Genomic DNA, 13,981 nt, shown 5'->3' with positions numbered 1-13,981 from the left:
AGCTCGTATTCCTGTTGTTACCCTTTAATTGACCACAAAACCACCACCACATAAAAAAGCGCCCCCCTTGCCTTCCCCCCACTGGTCGCAACAAATCATTTTTACTGCATCAGTTACAGTTTGTCTGCTGGTGTCTCCATCCCAGTTGTGAGACTTTGGTGTTTGTTTCTTTTCAAAGTGTTAGCTCGCCTAAGTTCTGCCGCTAGTTAAACAGCAAAACTTCTTCAAGCTGTCTCCTTTACTAACATATGTATATAATCCTAATTCTGTCTTCTCTCAGCTTTTATTTTTCTCTTTTCACAACTAACGTTTGTCAGAGCTCCTCCATACATTGTGAGGCTTGCGGGGCAAGGAACCTGACTGTTGAAATCTCCGAAGAAAAGTCATGGCAAAGTGCCCTGGCACATTGTATGCCGTACATATTAAATACTATTAAAAATTTGTCCATTCTTCTCAGCTCTTTCCCTTCTTTCTCATTTGCTTATGGGCTATGAATTACTTAACTGTTTTAACTGAATTATCATATTACTCCATGTTTTGCATACACACTTTATATAATAATTTGTATTTATGAAGTTCTTTGAGACCCTAAGGTAAAAGGTTACAATGACTTCCAAGTTATTACTGTCAAATTATTGTTCGCTACATTTTGTGGAAATACTCTGAGGTCTTAACAGATTGGTTGAAAGCAAGAGAGACTTAATTACTTACTGCTGTCTTTGTTTTCTGCCCTGAGATAGCAATAGGCTGGAATAAATTCATAATTGGTCCCTGTGGCTAACACAGTGGCTTGTGGCTTTCCAGCAGGTACTGTCCACATTTGCATATCCAATTTCATTACTAAAAAATCCTACCTTTGTCAAGAAGGTTGGGACACTCGGAAAGCAAACTTCACAAAGTCGTCCTGGAGTGGTCTGTTATTGTCAACAAATAATCCAGCGTGACTGAGTGCATTGGCTAACACCCTCTTTCTGCATCCCCCTGTATATCCTCTGAGGGATACCAAACCAGTGCCAATTTTATTTCCCCTGAAACCAACTTATTTGCAGGTTTTGTGACAATCATATGCTGTGCAAAAGATGGCCAAAACTCCTGACCATACGAACTGTGTTCCAAAAATCTTCCCTATGGCCACAAGCCCCATTCCGTGGATGCTGAGGGCAGAGGGAAGTTCTTTGCAGTGTGGGACCTCCTGCCTGGGTTGCCCGCTGCTGGGCTAAGGCAGGGTCCTACGGGCCCCGGCGTTCAGCCCCCCCTGCCCTCCTTGCACAAGTGCAGCCAGCTGGTCACGCAGCGCAGCTTGGGGACAGGCTGAGGAGTCGCCTGTTGGCCACCTCAGCCCTGTAGCCACGTGTAGCTTATGGCACGACTGGATCTAGCACTGAGCTTTCCAAGCAAAACCCGCCTGCTTATTTCAGTCTACATTTGGATGACTTTTTTCTTTATGAAAAAGGCTGTGTTGTGACAAGAGAAACTCACCACCAGTAAAATACCTATTTTCTTGTCCTGCACCCCGTTATTACCAGATCTGCTATCTATTTTTTACAAGATTTTTCCATGCTACAGCATATTTAGCACCATGTGGCAGAATGGTTGCTGTACTACAGATGCATACTGGGGCTCTGACTTCTTTTTTGGTTCTCTCCATACTGAGGTTATTATCACTGAAAGATTGCATGGCCTGCAGTTTAACCTAATTCTGTTGTGAATGTAAGGAGGACTGGGAATTTCAGAGCTATAGGAAGTGAGACAAACATACAGGGCATTCCTCTTTCCCTGATGACCGCCCCACTGTTGCTGGTGTCCCTTGCACCCCTCGGTGCCCTGCTCCTCTCTGCAATCGCCAGGTACTGGGTGGGAAGGTGTTTGGGCATGTTTTGCTCATGGGGCAAAAACTCCCTGCTACCACTTGGGTCTCATCTTCGGCTGGGGAGTTTCTCTTCCTTAGACTTCTGCATCCTTATTTAGATACTTATTTTAGTTATTCAATGGCTGTGTCATATGTGATTCCAGAGAAAGCCTGGCATATCTCAGTTTCACCGATCTATGCCTTATGATTTTGCCTATAGGGGTGAAAAAGAGATTTTAGTCAGTGGTTTTTTTGCTGTGAATGGCATCCATCAGAAAATACTTGCTACGGATGCAAAGAGAAGTTGCTTTCTTTCCAAGCGAGACACCAAAACCTGTAGATGAAGACAAATAGGGCATCCAACAAGTAGGGAGGGGATGCAGACAAATAGAGAAGTCCAGCATACTATCCATAAGGCCGTTTTACAATATTTCTTCTCTTATGCACTGTTCTTCTCTTTCCCCTCTCTCAGTTGCACTCTGTCAATTGTTAATGGCTGGTTTAAGTGTGCCATAAGTTAATACCTTCCCCGTGGAGTACTGTTGCAGAGTAAAAACATACTGATTACTGTACTGGTGTGGAACAAAAGAGCCTTGAGTCCAATGCTTTGTCTCCAGTGGAGAAGAATGTGAAATACTACACAGAAAGGTATAAACTCTCTGTGTACCTAATTGCACAATGTTGAGGCAAGGGCGAAACATTACTCTTGAACTCAGCATTAGCTTAGTCGCTCGAGTGTGAGGAGCACGGCACAGTTTTACCTGTTTGATCTCATGGTTGTGTAATCATAAGCATTATAGCTAATTGATACTGATGGCTGATTTTAAAACATATTATTCTTTCGGGGTTTCAGCTAGAAGTATAAGATTGGAGAGGGATTTCTACCCAGGTATTTTTTCAATTATTAAAAATGCTTGGTGTGTGTTATCGATTACTCTTCTAATACAGGCAATGAGTGACCTTTTGTTTAAGTCAGTCCCTGATTTGTTGCCATGTCATGTTGCTCTTGAAAAATGTTACTGCTGAAAATGATTGGTTCTTTTTCTTGTTTTTATTTAAAGAAGTAAGAAGTTTCTTCTGTTTGGGAAATACCCAGACATGTATTTACTTATAGGTGTGTTTGGGAAATATGAAATGATATTTGATGCAGAATACTTCCTAAAGTTGGGGTTTTTTTTTTATATACACTTTTGAAATAAATCTGGTGTCTGCCTCACAGAGTGGCACCCATATTGCTAACATAGACAAGTGTAGGTTAGCATAGAAGTAAACGTTTGATAAACCAGTTTATTTGCAATACCATGAAATTAATGTAAACAAAAATATGCTCCTAGAAAATACGTTCCTTGAAAACCTGCCAAGATTTATTGAATACATCTGCCTTGACAAAGCACTTCAACCGAGATCAAATAAAACCGTACCTTGCAGTGAACAGCTGCAGCTATTTTAAAATGAAGTTAAACAAGCATGAAAAAACGGGGATGAAAAATAACACCACGGGAAAAGTAATTAGCCTGATACAGTACAATCTGCAGTGATACAGGACATAAAAAAGCACCGTCAAATTACAGCGGTGACTCACTGATGATTTGAATGACTGACCAGGCCACACCTTCGTTATGATTACCCGGTGCGCGGCATCCATATGGATGTAATTCTGGTCCGTTTGCACCAACCGGCCCCTTTTTTCCCTTCGGCAGACACCCCCGCAGCCGGCCTGCATCCACGGCAAGGCGCAGACCAGCACCGCCCGGCAGCACCTATTCGCTTCTCTGCTTTACTTGGCCAGCGGGCGCTCCGGTGGCGGACGGGCCGCCGTGATCGCGGCGTGTGACGGCAGCGGGCAGCCCTGAGGCACAGGCCGGAGCTGAGGGAGCCCCGTCGGTGCCCGTCATGGGGCACAGCCTAGGCCGGCCCGCAGCACCGCACGCCGCCTCAGGGATGAGCCGCGGGTGCGCGGACGGGGCGGGGCGGGGCGGGGCGGGGCGGGGAGGGGAGGGGACGGGAAGGGTGGGGGGGGGGCGGCCAAGGGAGCGCGCACCCCCGCCTCCTTCCCGGCGCGCGCGTGCCGGCGCCAACCCGCGCCCCGCCCCACCCCGCCCTTCGCCCGGCCCCTCCTCGCCGATTGGCCAGCGGCGCCCGGGCAGGTGCCGGTGCGCGGCGGGGGCGCGGCGGGAGGTGCCGCCGCCGGCACCGCAGCAGCACCCGGTGGCGCGTCCGGCGGGGAGGGGAGGCGGCGGCAGCAGCGGCGGCGGCAGGAGGAGACAGTGACTGCGGGCTCTCGCCTTGCGCCGGTCGGTGCGGAGCGGGAGCGGGGCACCTGTGCCCGGCGTCTCCGCGCAGGTGGCTGGTCGAGGGCCGGCGCGGGGCGGCCGCAGCCCCCTCCCTGCATGAGCGACGGGGCGCAGCTGCCGCCGGTGCCTCTGCCCGTGCCCCGAGCGCGGGGAAGTTACTGCCCGCCTGCCATTTTGGTGCAGCCCTCGCGTTTGGCCGAGGGTGAGTACGGCCGGGGGCGCGGCCGCCGTCCCCCGCGGGCTGGGGCAGAGGCTGGGGCGGGAGGTCACCCGCAGCGCCGCCGCGGGGCCGCCCGGCGCCGTGAGGGGGCCTGCGGCAGGGCCGTGGTTGCGGGGCCGCCCGGCGCAGCGCCCCGTCGGGGGGCGGTCGGTGCTCGGCCCGCGGCGGGTGCCCGTGTCGTCCCCCCCCGGCCCCGCTTGTGAGGGGTCGCGCGCGGCGGGCGGGGCCGGGCGCCGCGGCCGTTGGTGGTTGAAGGGCCGCCGCCCTCCGCCGCGTTCAGGGGCGAGGCGGGCCGCTCCTCCGCGGCCACTTCGTGTGCTGGGGAGGGGGGACGACGGCAGGATATTAGGCTTCTTTTAATTACCGGCCAGATGTCTGAGTAGCTTCGTAGCGTTCTGCTGACGGCGTGGTTATTCGAGCGCTGTCACTGCAGTACATTATTATTAATTATTATCATCATCATTGGAGTGTTTTTACTCGTGATCAACTTCCTCACGAGCACGGGAAGGGTTTTGGCGTGGCGCTGCCTCTGCCCCCTTTCCGCGGGAGCATCCCGCCACTCCGTGCTTGTAATTTATGCTTCAGACAGAAGCAGCGTGCATTTTCCTAGTATCAAGGTCAGTTTATCGTAGCTGCTGAGGAAAATACCATATGGCTTGGGCTGACTTTTCTTAGGGAATCTAATTAAGTAGGAGCGTGTGTTGTGCTGGGGTTTGTGTTATGTTTTAGGTGAATGTAACCAAATTAGATCGCAAAATGCCTTAGAGCGCGTGTGTGTCTCTCCTCAAGTGTGTTTGCAGGGATGCTAACTGTATCTAGCAATCTATTTTGACAAATGGTGGTTTTTGCCTTATACTTACCATTTTACTATTTCCTGCATTCCTGAAAATGTGGGTAGCTGTCTTCCTATGGAGCCTGGAGATTGTTAGAATAGGCACAGCAAGGATTTTGGCAATAAAGGCTTTACTCGTTCCTCTGATAACCCTTTTCTGGAAGGCTAGAGAGACAAAGGAGGGAAAATTAGTTTAGTTCTCACATTACCAGACATTTTTCTGACTTTGAAGGACCTGTCATCAAGCTGGACAGGTTTTTATAGTTGCTTATTAATGGTGATAGCGGTTCCCTGTGAACTGCATTGAGACCACTGACTCTGTCCCTTCAGTAAAGTGTCAAACAGTGATGTTTGCTGCTTACTTCTAGCTTGAGGAAGTGAACAGAGCTGTGTAAAAAGCAGAAGGTGCTGTATCTTGTACATAATCCTTCAGGCTACTGCCTTACCCATCGTTACTCAGGTACTAGATTGTATCAGAGCATACTCACTAATGCATTGTGCCCAAGCATCCAAAAATATATTTGGCGATTCTGTAGCCTTCCTGTGGAATTTGTCAGATAACTTAGGACAATGCATATAGCAATTACACACAGGAGAGTGTCATTTTCAGCAGCTGTGATACATTAATTGCCAGTGAGAACCCCCAGAAGTCAGTTCCACCCCAGTAGCCCCCACCGGGATGGGAGATACTTAATGAGCACTGCTGCCTGTGACAGGACTTGCATCTTGGACCTGCTGCTGATTCAAGTGACACAATATTGTCCTTTCAGACAGGCTAATGCTTTTTAACAGATTGTCTTCATCTGAACCAGTGCTGTCTAGGAGTTGATACAAGATCAAGAAAGCTAAGCTAAAACTTTTGTTTGTTTTCCTGAGTTGGTTTCCTGCTTCCACCCTAACCTGATGAATACAGCTGAGTGCACTACAATTGATTGCTAAACCAGGCTTTTGGATTATATAGGGTGTACCCAAGTGTATGAACACAGTAGGAATTCACCTTTCTTACTTAATAGTTGCAGAAAACAGGACACTTGAACAACTTGTACTTAAACAAAGAAAAAAAATCCCTAAACTATGCATGGGTGATGCTGAAGAAAAGCTGTATATACCAAATGCACTATTGTTCATAAACAGTACATCTGTATGAAAATGTGACTCCTTTGTATTACTGCCAACATTAATATGCCCTATTGTTATCAGACTGGAAACTGCTGTTTGGCAGTGTAAACCACCTTAACTTGCCCTTGGAAAGTTAGACAAGTTGAAAGAAACTAGTTGAATATAGTTCTATGAAAACCATAGGGACAATTTTTCTCTTTGAGAAAACCCATTCATTTGTTTGAGCGGACTAATCCAGCCTTCCTGTGGAAAGCTTTATTCACCTTCCTTTTGGATCCAGGTAGGTTATTTACTAGATAAATTCTTAGAGATAATAAAGGCTTCTGGCTTACCTGTGAATCACTGACAGCCAGAAAATAAACCAGCCCCAAGTTTCTTATATTCAGAGATTTATAGCAGCTTACTTTCAAAAGAAGCTTATTGGACTTAAGGGAAGAGGAAGATAACTGCCATATTTCAGTGTGGAGCGAAGCACACCATACTGTTGCTCAAATTACCAAAGAAACTTGGCCTTTATCTACAGCATAGACAGGGAATTTTGTGGAAGGGCTAAATACAGTGTAATCTGATAAGATTTCAAGCCATGGTCTAGTTTTGTGTATCTCTTTGTGAGATTGGGCAAAAGATGCCTATCTCCAAACTTTATGTGAATTTACAGAAACCCAAGAGGAAGACTCCTTATATGTGGCTGGCACACTAGTAAGCTCTGTTGTTCGTATGGTAAAGACTAGTGATTATGACCTGCTTGCTATTTAACTTTCAGTTGAAATGTGTTATCCTCTTTTTTTTTAATAATCTTATATAAAAATGCCATGCTGCATTTTTTAAAACTGCATTTTCAGAAAATGAACATCATGTTTGACATTTTATGTCCTGAAAATAAATAAATAAAGCACACCATAGTGGAAAGCAGTTTAATGAATCAGCTAGCAGCTTTAGCGTAGATGAACAGAGTATAAGGACCGCAGTGGCTTGACTGGTCAAAAGCTAGTATCAGCATTATTGCAATAATGACAAATTTTTAGATCTTATGGGTACTACCCTGGGAATAGGAACACATTAAATTTCCAGGCCAATATGCATTAAATTTCAACAGCAGAGCAATTTTTTTTTTTTTTTTTTAAAGAATGTTGTACTAACAAAAACCTTTATCTTGCAAATTTTTACTGACCCATTAGTCCCTGAGCTGGGTAAAGGAACCAAGACCTCTTGTTTCTTTCTATTGCCTACATGCTTCATTTACCTATTGATCAACTGATGATCATAAAAGAAAAACTAATATTGGTTTTTGGTATTCAGATTATTGCAGTTATTGCTACTACTGGTTGTTTTAAGATAGAAAGCATTACCATAGGAAACTAACTTTGCATTCTTCAAGGCAAAATACACCTCCAAATAAAATACCACCTATTGAAGTGGAGGAGCTAACTACTGTGGAGATTAATCTTGAAGATGAGACACTTTTGATGGCATTGTCTCAAATAGACTCTTGGTAATCAATTAAGTAGTCTTCCTGAGTTTTGCTGGCGCTGGCTGGCAGGCGGGAAGGGAACTCTAGCCTGTCCTACTGCTGAAGACCCAAGCTCAAGTTCTGCTGTGCAGCAGTTCCAAAAATCTTCTCTTTCTGGACTCTTCCTTGCAACATATGCTGCTTTACTGATGGAGAAGAATAAACGGATAAGTGACTTGATCCAGAAACTATGGCTGCATTAAGTCTGTTTAAAGGGTGCTGGGGTAATTTACTGTAGAAAATGAGATGTAGTCTCTTCTTGTTTTAGCAATCTGAAGTGTAGAGCCTCATTCAAAGGCGATTAAAGTCCATGGCATTCCCACTGGCTTTAATGAGTCTTGAAGCCAGGCAACAGCCTGAAATCTTTGGGGTTTTTTAATAACAAAACAGTCCCTTGCCCAACACCCTCCACCCACCTCCATGCAGAATAATATGTGGCTTTGCTGTTGTAAACCAACTTTCTGTTCTTGGAGGAAGACAGTACATAATCTGTTGTTTTCCTTCTGGAAAGGAAAGAAAGCAAAACATGGTTACAACTCGAGGAGTAAATTTTCTGTTCTGCTTTTGTGATGAGTTTTATCTCTTCTGAAACTAATACAAGAAGAGCTTCTTTGCTTATTAGGCCTTCTGATACAGAAGGTCATTTTAATGTGGTTTTCTTCTGTCCCTTTTGGGCTGTATGAACAGGATGTTGTGTTACAGGGCAATCCAAATAGAAAAGTGCTGGTTTGTACCATTCTCATTAATTGCTACAGCATGGATGTTCCGGGTGTGATTGAAGTGCTATTGACAGAGATGCAGCTAACGCTGTCCTGAAATACCTCGAGTTGCAGAATGTACCTATTTTTCTAACCATTGTTAATCTTGCAAGAGGTTGCTTCCTTTTTTTCCCCTTAAGAGAACTGATCCCTCTGCCCCTCAGTGGTCATCCCCAGGAGTGCTTGGGGTACCTTTCTGGAATTCATCTCAATGCTTGCGTCTAGCTGTCGTAAGTGCTTTGACATTTGTTTGGCAGACCATGAGTTGGATTTAAGTTAAACCATAATGTGTGAATTAAAGCAACACCAGGTTTTAAAAACAATTGAAAGAGCTTTGGGAAGGATTCTAAAAGGTATAATCTGGTGATGTTGGTTTTTACAGTCTCAATTGGGCTTGATCTAAAAGGCAGTGCCAAAAATTGTCCATATGTTAATCACCGCAGGTACAAAAGTCATAGGTTGAGTCCTAAATGAGAAGAAAACAGTTCACCTCTAGAGGAAGATCAGCCTGATTATTTTATGCCCCCCCCTTCTCTTCTAATATTTAATGATGAGGCTTCAGATTCCTACTCCAAGGTAGTATCACAGGTCAAAAAGAGGAGAATCAATAGATGAAATACTGTGGACTCAGGTTCCACACATGATTAAGTGAACTGCACCTCCTCCATGGAAATATGTCATCTATGTAGTTGTGGTAGGTGAAGAATACCTAAGATTGTGCTTTTAGTTGGGAGGGAAGTTGGTGTCAGTGTTGTATCAAGGTCCAGAGGCCTATTATAATGGATACTGGAAATGGAAAAACTGGGAGAAGCTAATGTAGAGGACTAGAAACAGGAATTTTCTTGGTAAAGCTAATGTTCTTCATGTAGGCTCATCAAAGGAGCATTCTGTTTCAGCGTACTGGTAGCGCTACTTTGATCTTCAATGGTGGGCCCTGATAAAGGGAACTGCTTTAAAAAAAAAAAGTTAATAAGGTACAGAGGAGTCCTAGCTAGTTCCTAAAGATGGTGGCTTATCATGATTAAGTTGATCAAATAATAGTTTCTGTGAGACTCAAAAAGGCGTCTGTGCTGGCTGGATGATTCTCTAAACCTGTAAGAGGATGAACTGCTTTGGTTCCCTAGTTTAAACTAAAGGAGCTGTGAGGCTGCTCCAGTTTGGATCCAAACATGAGTGAACCAGCTGTCAAAACCAACAGTGAAGTTGGCCTTTGAACTCCAGAAAGTGCCTGACTGTGTCTTGTGCTTGAATGTAAACGTTCCTTGTTTGTATAAACTTGGGATCCAGAACTTCAGGTTTGTGTTTGTTGGCCAGGGCTCAGATTATCTCCATGTTGTGCAGTGTCAATATTAAAAAAAAAAAAATAGCCAAGCTTGGGTCCAAAGCAGAACCTCTTCCAACCACAGTGTAGAGTAGGTCCCAGTGTCAACAAACTAACCCATTAACTCCCCCACCTGACAGATTAACCCAGCTCCTAGTTTGGTTTTCAGAGGCTTTCTACTGCTCTGGCTTGATTTGTACAGCTCTGGTTCTATTTTACTCTTGTTTTATGTCATTTAACAAATGCTTATCTAAACAATTCAAAGGCAACCTGCTTCTGAAACCCTTTTTTCCATGGATGGGGCATAAGTTCTGTGTCAACCAACTACAGCTCATCGCTAAGTCTCAGTGAAATGGGACATGTGGCTTTACAGATGTCACTATTATTGTATCTCTTATGATTCTTAGTTGTTCTAACATAAATCAGGATTAGAAGCACTTTGCAGGTGTCAGAGTGAATGTGGAAGGCACAGTCTTATGAAGTTACTTTTGTTTTTTATTTTGTTCATTTACTTGCTAATCTGTAAAATTCAGTAATTTGCAGTGGGGTTTCCTGTCAGTGGTTTGAATTAGCAGTGATTTACTGTATTAAATTTGTTTTCACATCTGGCAGCACTAGAGAATACTGCCTCATTGTGGCAACTGCTGTTGGAAGCATTTTCTTACCTCTAAAAATAGAATTTCTGTCTCTGTCCTAGTCCTGCAGAAAGATTGTCTCAGTCAAAGGTTAGTCCTTGGATCAAACTTAAGGATATGCTGATGAATGATATTTAGTAAGAGGGATGCAGGATATCAATTAGCGCAACATAGGTTGGGGAAAAAATCCATTTTATTGTGTAGGATATTTTAAGTATGCCTGTGGTGTGTTTGCATATTGGTTGGATTTTATATTATGGATGTTTTGGTAGGAGTCAGGCAATCCACTCAACTGTTTACTTTTGTAGTTTGCATGGATTGATCAGAATATGACTTTCAAGTTATGATGAGATTCTTAATTTATCATAACCGTTTTGCCTGTATTGAAATGCAAAATTAAATTTATATGCAGATGTAAAATGTGTAGTGCTTCCAGAGCTGTTTGAGGTTTTACAAAAGTTTCACCTTTTCTCTCAGTGTTTTCTTCCCCAGATTAAAGCTATGAATAACTTGGATGAGAAGCCTTATCACCACTTTATGCAGTAGTGATGCTTTGGCATCTTGAACTTGCAAGAGTTATCTCGGTGGACCTATATTTTCTTGGTTAGTTTGTTGAATTTTATCTGTAGGATGCTCCTCTATAGCTGTTCTTACACATAGTGACTGCTGTGGTACTGGGGAAGGCATTTAACTTTAAAACACATACTTATCACATGTTGCTCCAGAGCTCAAATGGTAGTGGACCTTCTGTATCATTCAGTTTCTTCAGGCCATAGAAGAAAACGGGATGTTGGCATCTGAAATAGGGATCTGCACAGGAATATCCTGAGTTGTGTTCTCTTATATACTCTCCCACAAGGAGGAAGATAAATATTTGAGCCTTCCCAGGCTTAACATGGCATTGAACCTGAACCTTTTTCTGGGTGCACATGTTAGACTGTTACACACAGATAAAGCGAGTGCTCCCTTCTCTGTCTGCCTCTTAAAATGAGATAGAAACTGCATTGATTCTTGGGAGGAACAGGGAAGGACTTGCTGTTTCTTTCGTCTCCCTTAAATCTGTGTAGCTCATCTGAGGGCCATTGATTGTGAAATGCTGAGACTGACAGGTGTCTCAGGAGAAGGATGTGGCATGTGTAGTGCAACACAGGTGGGAGAATGTATTTTTGCAGTCTTCACTCTTGAGCTAATGCTGAGGAGAGAGGTCGGAATACAAATGAGCTTTTTGTTTAGTATTTTCTTCATGCTGGCTCAAGACATTTGCCAGGTGTGTTCTGGTTTGGGTTTTGATGGGAAGGTGGAAGAAGGGACATAACTCTGTTCAGTGGCTGCTGTTCCTTCTGTGCAGGGAGCCTGGCTACATAGCAGTAAGCTCTGAGCCCCACTTTGCAAGTCGGGCATCCAAAGGGAAGCCCTTGCAGTCTCGTGCTTACAGACGTGCAAATTCCTGATTGTGTTGGGCTCTTTGGGATCACTGGCATGCCCTAAGTGCACATGCTGGCTTTCTCCCTGACCTGTGATGATTCAGCTTGGGGTTGGTTGACAGTCTGTTACAGTAATGAGCTGCATTTCATGTTTTAGATTGAAGGTGCATGGAAAAGAGGCCTATCATCCAAGATACAATTGAGTGTCAGCGCATTACCGCTCCAATTTTGTCTTTTTCTCCAAGCTGTCTTCCTCATTTCGGGAAGAGTAACAGTCAGTCTCACACAGTCAGAATACTGCCAGACCCATCATCTCGACTATGCATTCTTCCATAAGACAGTTGCTACTAAATAGAGAAAATAGAGCTGAACATGATTTGCCTAAATTCAGCATAAACAATGGAAGATAAGACTGAAGTAAAATGAGAGTATACAGTAACTAGAAAGCCAATGGCACTGAAGTACATGCTAACAGTATATGCCAGATGACCTATGATCTTTAGCAGCTGTGGTGCCATATTCTGGATAAGCCTTTCCTCTAGGAGTTCAGTGTTACCAGTGAGAAGATAATTGTGGTCAGTGAATTTGGCTTTTATATCACATTTTGAATTCCCACTGGGATTTATGCTTGTGTATCAGTTGTAGGCCTGATACATAGGTATAAAATGGTCATGATTTATTATTAAGATTCTCTTTTTAGTATGACTTTTTTTTTAATCTGTCAAAGGTAGATGACGGAAGTTACATCCTGCAGTGTAATCTTTAGTCTTTTCTGTAAAAATAAGTTTTTTTGCTATTTAAATAAAATAGCTTCTATTTTTTGGAAACAGTTTAATATGCTGTGTTCTGCCTCTGGGAAAGTGCCATCCTTAGGTGAGAGATGCCATTCTTTTTTAAATAAAAAGTGACTTTAGTGGAGCTTTTCTACTTCTGCTATTTCATATTCAGTACTTTAAAAAATGTAAAATATAGAAGCAAGAAGACTGCGAAACTCCTATTTATTTCCTAAATAGATTAAAATTTAAAACCACACAGTACTAACCTTTGACCTTTAATATTTACAATTTCCCCCATTATAGTATGTCCTGGCACTCTTCTAGACAAGAAGTACACACGGTTATTGTAATAACTTGCATTAATAAGGAACACTTCTCCCAGAAGGAACTGAATGAACTTCATGGTTCTTTTAAAAACCTGCTGCTTTACGCCCCACACCTCCCAGTGAAAGAAACCTAATTTTGCTCAGGAACTTGTAAGTTGTTCAATTTTCTAAACAAATCTCACATAAAATTAGTACAAGGCTGAAAGGAAGATAATTTTCTGCTTTGGTTATAGACCAGGAAATATGTGCAGTAAATATCAGTTAAAATCGGTGTGGGTACAAAGAATAACATCCTCTTTGAGATCTTTGTCTTGCCTCTCATTTAAAATGTGGCACACCAGATACAGGTCCTCATGTTAAAGGCAGTTGGGCTGTGCTTAATTTTTCATCCAAAGAGGTGGCTTTGTATTCCCGATGAGTTTTTCCCTCTTGTTATTTTGGGATAGTAGTTTATTTCCAGTGAAAAGGGAAGAATATCTACAGTGTTGTTTACTGCAGCTTCTAGACTTTCTCAGATTTTAAAAAAAAATTAAGAAATTTGTGACCAATGTTAGTTATGCCTCATTTTAGACTTAATGATGTGCTAGCTGTAGTAGAAATTACTTTGGACAGTAATGTTCTTTAAATGTTGTCTTTTGGCAAAAGTCTGTTTTGTTCAACTTTGTTGACAATTCAAAACACAGGAATCCCCTTTACACTTTCAACACTCAGACCTTATTTTTGTCACCAAATAAAGTGTGTGACATTATATAATTTATATATGTTATATATTGTGACATTTACATTAAAAATGTAGTGTAATGACCTTGTGCTGGCAATGTGATCACTTCTTTTGGACGTTCAATAAACAAAACTTTTTTTAAAATACGAGGTGTGGTGAAGGACCTCTGTTGTGGACAAAGCACTTGTATTCCTTT

General features: G+C 43.2%; 1 protein-coding gene across 3 annotated transcripts in view; it reads left to right on the top strand.

Moving 5' to 3' along the window:
* Positions 1–4,135: 4,135 nt before the first annotated feature.
* MYRIP (myosin VIIA and Rab interacting protein) overlaps positions 4,136–13,981 on the top strand; it is a 243,360-nt gene continuing 233,514 nt past the window's right edge. For all 3 annotated transcript variants that reach the window (XM_050892348.1, XM_050892347.1, XM_050892346.1), the window contains exon 1: positions 4,136–4,345. The gene's annotated coding sequence lies outside the window, so the exon portion shown is untranslated. The remainder of the gene's footprint in view (positions 4,346–13,981) is intronic.

Source organism: Gymnogyps californianus, chromosome 2, assembly GCF_018139145.2.
Source record: "Gymnogyps californianus isolate 813 chromosome 2, ASM1813914v2, whole genome shotgun sequence".
NCBI lineage: Eukaryota > Metazoa > Chordata > Aves > Accipitriformes > Cathartidae > Gymnogyps > Gymnogyps californianus.
The sequence above is the reverse complement of the archived record's forward strand: the minus strand, read 5'-3'. Positions and strand labels throughout refer to the sequence as shown.